Raw genomic sequence first — 13,169 nt, 5'->3', positions numbered from 1 at the left:
TATTTAAGAGGGAGTTAGATGTGGCCCTTGTGGCTAAAGGGATCAGGGGGTATGGAGAAAAAGCAGGTACAGGATACTGAGTTGGATGATCAGCCATGATCATATTGAATGGCGGTGCAGGCTCGAAGGGTCTAATGGCCTACTCCTGCACCTATTTTCTATGTTTCTATGCCCCATTTATACTAGTCCCGCCTGGCTGTATTTGGCCCATGTCCTTCTAAACCTTTCCTATCCATGTACCTGTCCAAATGTCTTTTAAATGTGATGGAACTTGCCTCAACGATCTCCTCTGGCGGCTCGTTTCATATACTCTCCACCCTTTGTGTGAAAAGGTTACCCCTCAGGTTTTTATTCAATATTTTTCCTCTCACTTCACGTTCTGGCAACATCCTCGTAAATCTTCTCGGCACCAGTTCCACCAAATTTGCGATTTGCTTTGGAGTGGTGCAGTATGCTGCTATGTACAATCTAGCCTTGTGTTTTGGGAAATAGTTCCATATGGAGTAGTCAATAGGTCCAACAGAGCAAGTGTAGAGGGGTGAAAGGTGAAAAATAAATATATTTAAAGTAAAAGCACAGTCTACTAGTAAAATGGAATTTGAAGATCGTGTTCTATCATTGGCAAAGATAAACACAATGTAACCGCACACATGCAATTTTGCCTCATTTGCCTCAGATTTGTGTTTGTACTAACAGGGAATCTATTACCCATCACTCTGTGTAACTATGTTACCGACAGTAGCTTTGGGATATCCACAAATTCATAACATGACATACAAATCCTAAATTGACTTTGAAATTGACAATTCCTCAGCAAACTATATTGTTTGAGATTGAAAATTGTACAAGCGGGAAATCTGGAATGAAAACTGAAAATGGTGGAATTCTCAGCTGGTCAGACAGCATTTGTGGAAAGAAAAACAGAGTTAACAATGTCGGCCATAGACCCCTGAATTTGATTAGAACCGTACCATGTGATCAAGAGAAATCAGTTGAATCAGTGTGAACTTTTTATTTATGAACTATTATTACTGTCAAATACTTTGGTAACATCATGATTTTATTGAATGTCATCTAAAGGGACTTTTGATGCTGTGCTAGATCCTAAATATTAATTCATAACAATATTGGTCCAATGACAGGGTCACAATGTTGGAGTAACTTGGTGGATCAGTTAGCATCCCTGGAGAACATGGATAGGTGTGTTTCAGGTTTGCCTAATGAAGGGTTCTGATCCAAAACGTTTTCTATCCATGTTCTCCCGTGATGCTGCTTGATCGGTTGAATTACTCCGGCATTTTGTATCTATCTTTGGTATAAACCAGCATTTGCAGTTCTTTGCTATTACATTATAAGCATTGGTCCAGCAATATTTTGTGTGTGTAGATTATATTTAGAAGCATATGCAAAATATTATGAGATTTGTTTTTTTTATTAAACATATATGTGCCTAGGCACACATCGATTTTTAAGACCGTGTTAAAGTTAATTGTACAGGGCTAGTTCATTTGCAAATGAACATTTGTTCATTTGCTGCCTATCAGAATTCAACGCAATTCAGCCCAAGCATTTTGCTAACATCTCAACAGCCGATTTCCGGGATAATGTGATCCTCTTGGTCTGTTATATTGGGATGGTGGGAGGTCCACGTTAGACCTTCGCCAGCCGTTTATTGATGGTCAATAGTCATCCCCACTGACTCCAAAATCTATGCCATGAAGTAAGAATTACACGTTGTAATTTTGAGTATTTTATCAAATGCAATGATAAATATCATCGAGTAAGGTATGCAATAATGAATATCATCAAAGCTTTAGTAGAATTAGTATTGCAAAGGGTGAAATGGCCATGTTTACTTTTTAAAAAAAATTGCTTATGATTAATTCAAGTGAATATAATGGGGCACATCATCTTATATGTTCATAAGTCATAGTAGCTGAATTAGGCCATTTGGTCCATCCAGCATTCAATCATGGCTGAGCTATCTTTCCCTCTAAACCTCATTCTTCTGCCTTCGCTCCATAACCCCTGATGCCTTTATTAATTAAGAATCTGTCAATCTCTGCCTTAAAGATACCCGAACTTGGCCCCCACAGCACTTTATAACAATTAATTCCACACATTTGCCACCGTCTGATTAAAGATATTTCTCCTCATTTCCTTTCTAAAGGTACGTTCTTTTATTCTGAGGCAATAAGTTCATTTATTGTCACATACACCTATTGGTGTAGTGAAATTCACTGGCCAGGTCAGTCATACAGTTTTAAAAAAGCAACACTCAAAAACACATTTTAACATGAACATCCATCACAGTGACTCCTACACATTCCTCACTGTACAAACCAGCCCTCCCCTGTGATGAAGCACCCCCTTCACCACTCAAACTCTACCCCCTCGCTCTCTCCCTTCCCCTCCCTCTCTGCCCCCCCCCCCCCCCGCTCCTTCTCTGCCTGCCTCTCCCTCATGCCCCTCCCGTCCCCCTCGCCCCCCTCCCTCTCTGTGCCTCTGTGTCCCTCTCTGTGCCTCTGTGTCCCTCTCTGTGCCTCTGGGTCCCTCTCTGTGCCCCTCTCGGTGCCTCTGTGTCACTTTTGTTCCTCTGTGTCTCTTTTGTGCCTCTGGGTCTCTTTTGTTGCAGCTGTGTCCCTCGCTGTGCCTCTGTGTCCCTCTCTGTGTCTCTTTGCACCCTCTCTATGCCTCTGTGTCCCTCCCTGTGCTTCTGTGTCCCTCTCTGTGCTTCTTCGTCCCTCTCTGTGTCCCTATCTGTGTCCCTCTGTGTCCCTCTGTGTCCCTCTGTGTCCCTCTGTGTGCCTCTGTGTGCCTCTCTGTGTCCCTCTCTGTGCCTCTGTGTCCCTCTCTCTCTCTGCCCCCTTCCTCTCCAGCTGCGCCTGCGAGTTGGGGGCTATACATGAGTGGATAGGGCAGGGGATGGGGTAAAAGGAGTGAATGAATAATATTAATATAATATCAATGGGGTTGGTTTGTGGTTGTATGTGAGGGGTAGGTTAGTGTGTGTGTGTGTGATGCTGCAGGCCGCCCATTCACCCGCAACCACTTGTTGAGGGGACGGGACCCAACGGGTCCCACTTGGTCTAGTATCCCTTAATTCTGTTAGCTCTAAGAGCTACAGGTATATCTTAATCTCTCTTATTATCTACTTACTCGCTAATGGACTACTTAATGGCTATTTGCTAGTGCCTTTAACATTCAAGGTCATTCAGTAACACTTGGAACCTGTCAATACAAACATTTTGTCCAATCGTTGAAAATATTAAACATTTTTTATATTCAAAATACAAAAAAAACCCTCCAGATGCAAAACATCAATCAGGAGACTTGAAAATGTAATAACCAGTGGAAATGTTGGCATCCCCACAACTGTTCTGAGAGCTAATGTTTTCCAACCTGAGAGCGGGGAAGCCCGCAGTCGTTATGTTACCCTGTCAAACTCCTTGAGGAATCGGCCATGAAGGGGCAGATGTTGCTGCTGACTATGTCAGTTGCCAGCACTGGAAAGAGGAACTACCAAGGGAATAAGCAGGTAAGTCCCAGTGTAAATCTTAGTGCCTGGGTGGAAGATTGACTCTGGTTGCAGTCATAAATGAGGAATTTGTCTTTTGTTTCTGATTTGCAGCTTCTTTAGCTCTTATGTTTTGGCTGGCAGTCAAACCATAATCATTGCTTTATCCTTTGAAATGATATGCTGCTTTTCACTTGGTTTATTGGAGAGACAATATTCTTCCCCTTGGCTTTCTGAATTACATGACATCATTCTTCACCGATTCTACTTAGCAGCTGTGTACTGCAACTACTAAATCTTGTCTCTTGTATGGTGCTGTAAGAGTATGGGACTATGCTGCATTTTGTTTACTGAAAATGTTTATATGGAATTTTCAACCAACATCAAATACAGAGATGACGAAATGTCCTATGAAGAAAACCTCATGAAATCCAAACACTAATAAATGCTACTTCCTTCATCTTGCTCATTGTTAAAGAATGTAGCTAGATCACGCTGGCCAGACAACACTTGAAAATAAATATCTGTAATTATATAGCAGTTTTTATACCTGCAGGTCTTCAATAGACAATAGGTGCAGGAGTAGGCCCTTCGAGCCAGCATCGCCATTTACTGTGATCACTGCTAATCATCCATAATCAGTACCTGTTCCCGCCTTCTCCCCATACCCTTTCACTCCTCTATCCTTAACAGATTTATCTAACTCTCTCTTAAAAGCCTCCAGAGAATTGGCCTCCACTGCCTTCTGAGGCAGACAATTCCACAGATTTACAACTCTGTGTGAAAATGTTTTCCCTCATCTTCGTTCTAAATGGCTTACCCCTTATTCTAAACTATGGCCCCTGATTCTGGACTCTCCCAACATCGGGAACAGGTTTTCTGCCTCTAGCGTGTCCAAACCATTAATAATCTTATATGTGCATACAAGCCCAGCCGCTCCATTCTGTCAACATATGACAGCCCCGCCATCCCGGGAATTAACCTCGTGAACCTACGCTGCACTCCCTCAATAGCAAGAATGTCCTTCCTCAAATTTGGAGACCAAGACTGCACACAATAGTCCAGGTGTGGTCTCTAGAGGGCCCTGTACAACTGCAGAAAAACCTCTTTGCTCCTATACTCAACTCCTCTTGTTATGAAGGCCAACATGCCATTTGCTTTCTTCACTGCCTGCTGTACCTGCATGCTTACTTTCAGCCACTGATGACAGACGCGCATTTTTGAAAAGTGAATTTATAATTCTTGATTTTGATTCAATAACATATAAAAATATATAATAACATCTCTATACTTATAAAACTCTGATCTTGCATGTGTGTATGTGTATATAATCACATCTTCTCATAATCACATCTTCTCGAAAACATGACACGGTAATGGTAATTTTTTATTATATTCCGGTAGAGATTTTTTCCGTGGAGTCCGAAATTGCCTTATCTGAAAATGTCATGCTTTATTTACACAATACACAATACAATACACAATACACAATACACAATACAATTTAATTGTAACTTGAACCTCATAGAGGCTCAAATGAAATGTTGTTTCTGCAGTCATACGCACAAGAAAAAAAGACCCAAGATACAACACAATTTACACAGACATCCATCACAGCGCATCTCCTCCTCGCTGTGATGGAAGGCAAAAAAACTTATCTCTCAAGTCAAAGCCCCCGGCGGGCGATGGCAATTGTCCCGCGGCCTTTAACGCCGCGCTGGGTGATGCAAGGCCCTGCTCCGGGTCTTGTTGTCGGAGCCCCCGGCGGGCGCTAGCAAAGTCCCGCAGCCGTTGAAGCCGCGCCGGGCGCTGATGTAAGGCCCCGCTCCAGGCACTCCTCGACCCCGACTCGACTCGGGCGGGTGAAGTCGCTGTTGCGGAAGCCCCTAAAAGTGGTCTCCCACCAGGGACCCGCGGGCTCCCGGTGTCACTGTCCACTGGACCTGCGGTAAGCCTCCGAATCCCCGGGGTCGGGTCGCAGCAGCGTGCCACCACCGCTCCACCCGCTCCAAACTCGGCCAGCTCCATGATGGTGAGTAGGTCCGCAGCTCTGCGACTGGAGCCCCAGGTCGTTCCTGCTGGAGGCCGCTCCACGTTGCAGCCCCAACGACAATGGAGACCCGACAAGGAAAAGTTCGAGTTCTCCGTGCAGGGGAAAGATTTTAAAGTTTCCCCCCCCACCACCACTCCTGCCCCCCCCCCCCCCCCTGCCCCACCACACACACACACACACACACGTATACCCCATCAAAAAAAAAAATAGAAACTACATTAAAACGGGACAAAAAATAACAAAAAGACAGACGGATGGCAGAGGCCGCCTGCTGCGAGTTTTTCTCGCGTTATTAATGAAAATGTTCAAGATTTCGACTTTGAAATAAAAACGACTCTTTCGCTGATGACGTCGCATTGGGTCTGCGTCCCCTTGCTCACGCTGCGAGTGATGCCGCACCCTGCTGCCCCCCCCTCGCTGCACCTGGCTCCCCCCCCGCTCCCCCCTCTCTCTCCTCTCCCCCCCTCCTCCTCCCCCTCCTCCTCCTCCTCCCCCCCCACCCCGCTGCTCGCTCCACGCTCCACCTCCCCGTTGCTCTCTCCCCACCGCGCCCCTCCTCCCTCCTCTCTCCCTTCCTCCCCCTCCTCCTTTCCCCCTCCCCCCTCCTCTCCCCCATCTCTTTTTTCTCCCCCCCACCTCTGTCCCCCTCCTCTCTCCCCCTCCCCTCTGTCCTCCTCCTCTCTCCCCCCTCCCCCTCCCCCCTCCCCCCCTCCGCTCTCCCCCCTTCTTGTGTTATCTATGAATACTGTGCTTGCTGTGGCAAGTAATGATTTCATTGTAGAGTTTTTTGGTGCATATACAATTAAACACTTCATGCCTCTCACAGCAGGTAACAGAGAGTCCAAACCCAGGAGAACACTACAGAGCGAGTCGTTCAGGGAGGAACAGCAACGTTATGTTTCAATATAATTGCATGGTAGAGGGGGGGAGGGGTAAGTTGTGTAAGCCAACTTTAGTTTGATGTATAAGATGGACACCAAAGTGCTGGAGTAACTCTGCGGGTCAGGTAGCATCTCTGGAGATAAAGGATAGGCATCGTTTCTGGCCAGGACCCTTCTTCAGACCCGACTCGAAACATCACCCATCCTTTTTCTCCAGAGATGCTACCTGACCCGCCGAGTTCCTCTACGTCTATCTTCGGTTTGTAAACTAGCATCGGCGGTTCCTTTCTGCACACTGAGTATAATGTAATTTGATCCTGTCCACGAGTCACTGAAGCTCTGGGATAACTTTTGAGGTGAGAATTGTATCGGCGTTTGGGGAGGACGGTATTCTGCAGAAGATCGACACAAAGTGCTGGAGTAACTCGACGGACCAGACAGCATCTCTGGAGAGAAGGAATAGGTGACATTTCGGGTGGAGACACTTCTTCAGATAGCACCACTTATACTTGAAAATAAACAGCTAAATGGGGTGGGGGAGTGGCAGTGAATCGGGGAACAAACAGCCCAACAAACCGGACCGCAAATCCATTAGAGTTCCTTTAGTCTTGCAAACTGTAAAAGACGATTCCGTGATCATCTCCGTCCATTTCATGGGCTGATATATCCAACAACTTATTCAGTAAAATGCAAAATACATACTGCACAATAACCCCCCCTCCCCCCAAGAACAATAGCCAAATCTATAAGATATGCCCCCCCCCCCGAATGGGTTTTACACTAGATCAACGGGTACACCACGCTCCTTGATTAATTCCATCTCCACTGATAGTTTTATACACTGGAGTTTTATACACATTCCCCGTCCACAACAGGCGTTCTGAGATAGTTGACTTGTGTTGAGAGATATTTTCTCGACACTTACCTCCCTTCACTTACACATCCCGGATAACTAGTAGTTACTTGTTGGGGGTATCAAATTAAAAAAAATTGCTGCATCTGTGGATAAAAAAGAATGGATGTTGTTGTGGGTCAGCACTCTTCTTCTCATTCCGACCTGAAACATCACCCATCCCTTTTCTCCAGAGATGCTGCCTGACCCGCTGAGCAATTTCAGCACTTTGCACCTATAAATCAGCATCTGCAGTTCCTTTCTCCAACTATTGCCTACCACGCATTGTTCTGCCTCTCCTCTCTCCAAGGTTTCTTTCTACCCCCACCCCGATATAATCAGTCTGAAGAAGGATCCCAATCCGAAATGTCACCTATCCACGTTCTCCAGTGATGCTGCCTGACCTGCTCTGTTACTCCAGTTTTAATGTCCTTTTGTGTAAACCAGCATTTGCAGTTCCTTGTTTGTACCAGATATTATCTCTCTGTGATGCTGAAGGATAAATATTGGCCAGGACCGCAGGGATAACTAACCCCATGAGTGCCCAGAGATTGATCCCAGTTTTAAGCAATTAATACAATACATAGAAACTGCCTGTGAGATGGCTTCAATTGATTCAGGTTTCAGAGATATCTTTCTCGTTATCCACAGGAAGTTCTCCCTCAGAAAGGCAGCTTTTATTATCAAGCACCTACACCACTCTAGCCACGCTCTTATCTAGCTGCTATATCAGGAAGAAGGTGCAAGAGCCTACAAAACGTAACCTCCAATTTCAAGAACTGTTTATTTCCATCTACAGTATCATCAGGTTTTTGAACTACCTGCTCAACCCCAGCCACAGTCCTACATCAGCAATGATCTATTATGGATTTTGTTTAAGTTGCACCACATACTTTGGTTTGCACTATTATGGTCTCATTAGTATTACTGATAATTTATTGTATTATTCACTATTGTATATTTATTTGTTGTCTTGGTTTAAGCTGTAGCCAGTAAGAATTGTATCGTTCATTTGTCAGTGTATACAACAATTAAACACTCCTGGGTCTTGGCATAATTGGGTTTATTACTACCAACAAAGGATGATTCTCCAAGATCAATATTCTCCTGAGAAGGAGTTTGTTGATAAATGTTTCATCTGAATGTTGGCACTTCTGACAGTGGTACTTCTTCACTGCTGCACCAGAATGCCATCCAAGATTTATGTGCTCAGATCTCTGGAGTGGGACCCACAGTATCTAGCACAGGCAAGAGTTCGCCCCACAGCTGACAGACTTGGACAAACATGAACTGTACACATTGAATATTCTGAAATGCGAAGACTTCCACACATTGAATTAATTATTGCCTGCAAAATGCCTCACTTCATCCAGATACATAAGGTCCAAACAAAGTGAGTGAAATGAAATACAACATTGTAAATTATAATTAAAGCTTTTTATTAGAAGGCAGCCCTGAGTTGCAACTCAAGTTCCCATTGAATTTGACTTTCAATCCCACACATGCACACACATCTGAGTTGAACTTGGCAACAAGGTTATATTAGCTCTTAGAGCATAAGGCACAGAGAACATATCACACTGTTCTATCATTGACTTTCTATTATTGGGTTTGTAATTGTGGAATTCATTGCAACAGAGGGCTGAGGAGGCTAGGTCAATGGATAGTATTAAGGTGGAGATTGATAAATTCTTGATTAGTACGGGTGTCAGGAGTTATGGGGAGAAGGCATGAGAATGGGGTTGGGAGGGAAAGATAAATTAGTCACGATTGAATGGCAGAGTAGACTTTGTATCAACTATCCAACTTAGTACATAACATCCCAAGTACATTACATATAACAAGAATGGATCAATTCAGAGGGGATTAGTATATCCCATACTCAAGAATACAAGCAAACTCATGAAAGGGTTCTATTATATTGTCATAAGGTCATGGGATAGGAGCAGAACGAGGCCATTTGGCCCATCATGTCTATTCTGCCATTCAATCATGGCTGATCTATCTCTCCCTCCTAAACCCGTCAGGAGTTATGGGGAGAAAGCAGGAGAATGGGGTTCAGAGGGAAAGATAAATCAGCCCAGATTGAATGGCGGAGTAGACTTGATGGGCCAAGTGGCTTAATTCTGATCCTCCAACTTATGATCATTATATCAGTGTAAAAGGCAAGCCATTTTAAAGAATCCAAATCATATTTATGTAACATTTACATTTTCATCAAATATATACTTGTAATTTTATATAATTGGTGTTTGATATTTGTAAGTGATGATTTCCAAATTATTCCTGTCATATTCACTTTTCCTTTATTATTCTGGCCCTTAAAATTCTATACTCCTTAAATTCTGTTCATTTTTGGGATAATAGTCACTTATTGGACTATTTCACCCATCAATGGGTAGAACCTCTAAACCTAAACCAATTACTTACACATTTTCCTTGCAGCTAGTTACATTTATAAATAATTGTCTATCCATCTCTTTGTGTATAGATTTACTTTAATCATCGCCTATCTGGTGTCTTAAAATTTAAATACGATGACTACTGCCTTTGTGAAAACACATTTGCTGCAGTTGATTTGTCTGGAAAAGGAGATGCGTGTGATGTTCACACTTTAAAATATGCATGTAGTGGCATATTTGACTATAATAAATATAACATGTAATATTATATGTTATTTGCAAGAGACTTCTAATGATTCCTTCCATTCTTGCAACTATATATATATTTTCAATATTAGTATGTACTATGACAATATGTATAAAAACATCATTATACACAGTATGCATAATATATATAAATTAATATATTTTACATGATGCTAATATCAAGATGTGCATGATATGATTACATGCACCCTGTTTCTCTTATGTCTTGCTGTTTAGACTGGGAACAAGTAAACAGTAGATATCCTGGTGTTCAGAGTGTACCAACAATCCAACTTAGTACATAACATCCCAAGTACATTACATATAACAAGAATGGAACAATTCAGAGGGGATTAATATATCCCATACTCAAGAATACAAGTAAACTCATGAAAGGGTTCTGTTATATTGTCGTAAGGTCATGTGATAGGAGCAGAACTAGGCCATTTGGCCAATCAAGTCTACTCTGCCATTCAATCATGGCTGATCTATCTCTCCCTCATAAACCCATCCTCCTGTCTTCTCCCAAAAACCCCTGACACCCGTACTAATTTAGAATAAAAATATCCATCTCTGCCATAATTTTTTTTATTGATGGCCTCTGTGACAAAGAATTCCACAGATTCAACATACTATGACTAAATAAATTCCTCCTAATCTTCTTAAAGGAACATCCTTTAATTCTGAGGCTATGACCTCTAATCCTAAACTCTCCCACATGTGGAAACATCCTCTCCACATCCACTCTATCCAAACCTTTCACTATTTGGTAAGTTTCAATGAGGTCCCCCATCATTTTTTTAAAAACTCCAGCGAGTACTGGCCCAGGCTGATAAAAGCTCATCATATGTTAACCCTGCGGAACTCCACTAGTCACTGGCAGCCAACCAAAAAAAGCCCCCTTCATTGCCACTCTTTGTCTTCTGCCATCCAGCCAACCTGCTATCCATGCTAGTAACTGCCCTTTGATTCCATGTGCTCTCATTTTCCTTAGCAGCCTCACATGTGGCACCTTATCAAAAGCTTTCTACAGGGTAGCAGTAATATGATTATGTTATAGGACTGGAAAATCAGAGATTGATTAATGATCTAATGATTTTCAGATATTAATGCACAAAAGTGGTTGGAAATTTGAAAGTTAAACTGAATATATATTTTAAAATCCTGGTGTAACGTTCTAATCTGTCTGCTTCTGGACCGCTGTTAAAACGGAACTGGGTCATTTATCCTTCAGGTAGGAAATGTCCTGTTTTTCCCAGTGTTTCCGCTCATTTGATTTCTTTAACTCTACAGTCCAAAAAGCTGGGTTTCAGCTACATGGAGAGGTTGGATAGACTTGTTTTCTCTGGAACTTCGGACATTGAGGGGGAGATTTGAAAGAAGTATATAAAATTATAAAAGGCATAGATAGAATAAATAGTCAGAACCTTGTTTCAGCGTGGAAATGTCCAACACTAGAGGGCATAGGTATAAGGTGAGAGGGAGAAAATATAATAGAGATGTGTGGGAAAAGTTATTTTGTACAGAGGGCAGTGAGGGACTGGAATGTATTGCCAGGGATGATGGTGAAGGCAAATACAATAGTGGCATTTAAAGGTTTTTTAGATACAGTAGTCACATGAAGGTGCAGGGAATAGAGGAGTATGGATTGTGCAGAGGCAGATTAAATCAGTTTAACTTGGCATCATGCTCGCACAAACATTATGACTGAAGGGCCCATTCCTGTGCTGCACTGTTCTATGTTCTATGTTCTCCCCAAGGGTGTTGGGCATTAAATGTTGTCCTAGCTAGTCATGCACATGAAAATTAATTAAAAAATATAAGAGACCTAGGTGGGATATACATCAGGTCTGGTGAACAGTGGTGAACAGTGACACCAGGAGCCCGCGGGTCCCTGGTGGGAGACCGCTTTTCGGGGCTTCCGCAATGGCGACTTTCCCGCCCGAGTTGCGGGGTTGAAGAGTACCTGGAGCAGGGCCTTACATCGCACGGCGCGGCTTTAATGGCCGTGGGACACTTACCATCGCCCGCTGGGTGCTCCAACACCAAGAAACCGGAGCACGGCCTTGCATCGCCCGGCGCGGCTTTAATGGCCGCGGGACACTTACCATCGCCCGCCGGGGACTTTGACTCTGACATCGGGAGGAGTGCAGGGGAGAGATAAGACTTTGCCTTCCATCTCAGTAAGGAGGAGATTCACTGTGATGGATGTTTGTGTTGTGTCTTGGTTCTTTTCTCTTGTGTGTATGACAGCAGAAACCAAATTTTGTTTGAACCTCAAGAGGTTCAAATGATAACAAATAAATTGTATTGTATCATATTGTATTTTTAAATCTATGCAAACAGATTTGCAGATAAATTTGAGTGAAGATGCGTGTGCGTGAGAAGAATGGTGACTATTGCAACTACAAATTGTGATATAGGATTGCATATGCATGTATGCCAGATATGATGAGTTCTGTCAAACTGTAACCATAGCATTATGTGTATTTAAGAATTCATCCCTGGTTGGTAGAATTATATGTGCTGTACAATACCATCAGTATGCTGGATTTGAATAGAATAATGTCTGCAAGCAGTGAACAATTGGCTGATGCTGCAGTATTTTATATAGACTAAGCACAGCTTTGGATGCTAGGCTTGAATGAAACACCAAGAAAGATGATTATAACGTCAAGACCGATTTCACTATTTTGAAATATAGTTTTCATTTGAGCGTTGGGTATATGGGTAAAGTGAATTAAGGTGTTACAAAGAAAATGAGAGCAAATATTAACCAGTTTACCTGGTATGATAAACAGTTTGGATTAATAATTATAATCATGTACTGGATGACAATATTGTGCATATGTTGGCAGCCAACACCATAGTTTACACAAGAAAGAACCCTTGCTATTAAATATGGATGGCATTTTTCTATCTAGTGTTTATTGATGTTTTCCGTTGAGCAGTTTAAACTTTTCAGATTTTACTAGCACTTAAAAGATTTTTTTTTTAACCTTTTAAATGGCATTTTGCTGCGTTTATGAATATAAACAAGATTAGATGACATTGTCATTTTAGGACAACGCATTCTCTACTGGAGGTATTAGAACGTACATAGCATATAAAGATGGATAGTAAAAGCTTCTTTAGGTATGCGAAGAGGAAAAAATTAGTTAAGACAATTAGTTCCATC

The sequence above is a fragment of the Leucoraja erinacea genome, chromosome 4, assembly GCF_028641065.1.
Source record: "Leucoraja erinacea ecotype New England chromosome 4, Leri_hhj_1, whole genome shotgun sequence".
Classification (NCBI taxonomy): Eukaryota; Metazoa; Chordata; class Chondrichthyes; order Rajiformes; family Rajidae; genus Leucoraja; species Leucoraja erinaceus.
The sequence above is the reverse complement of the archived record's forward strand: the minus strand, read 5'-3'. Positions refer to the sequence as shown.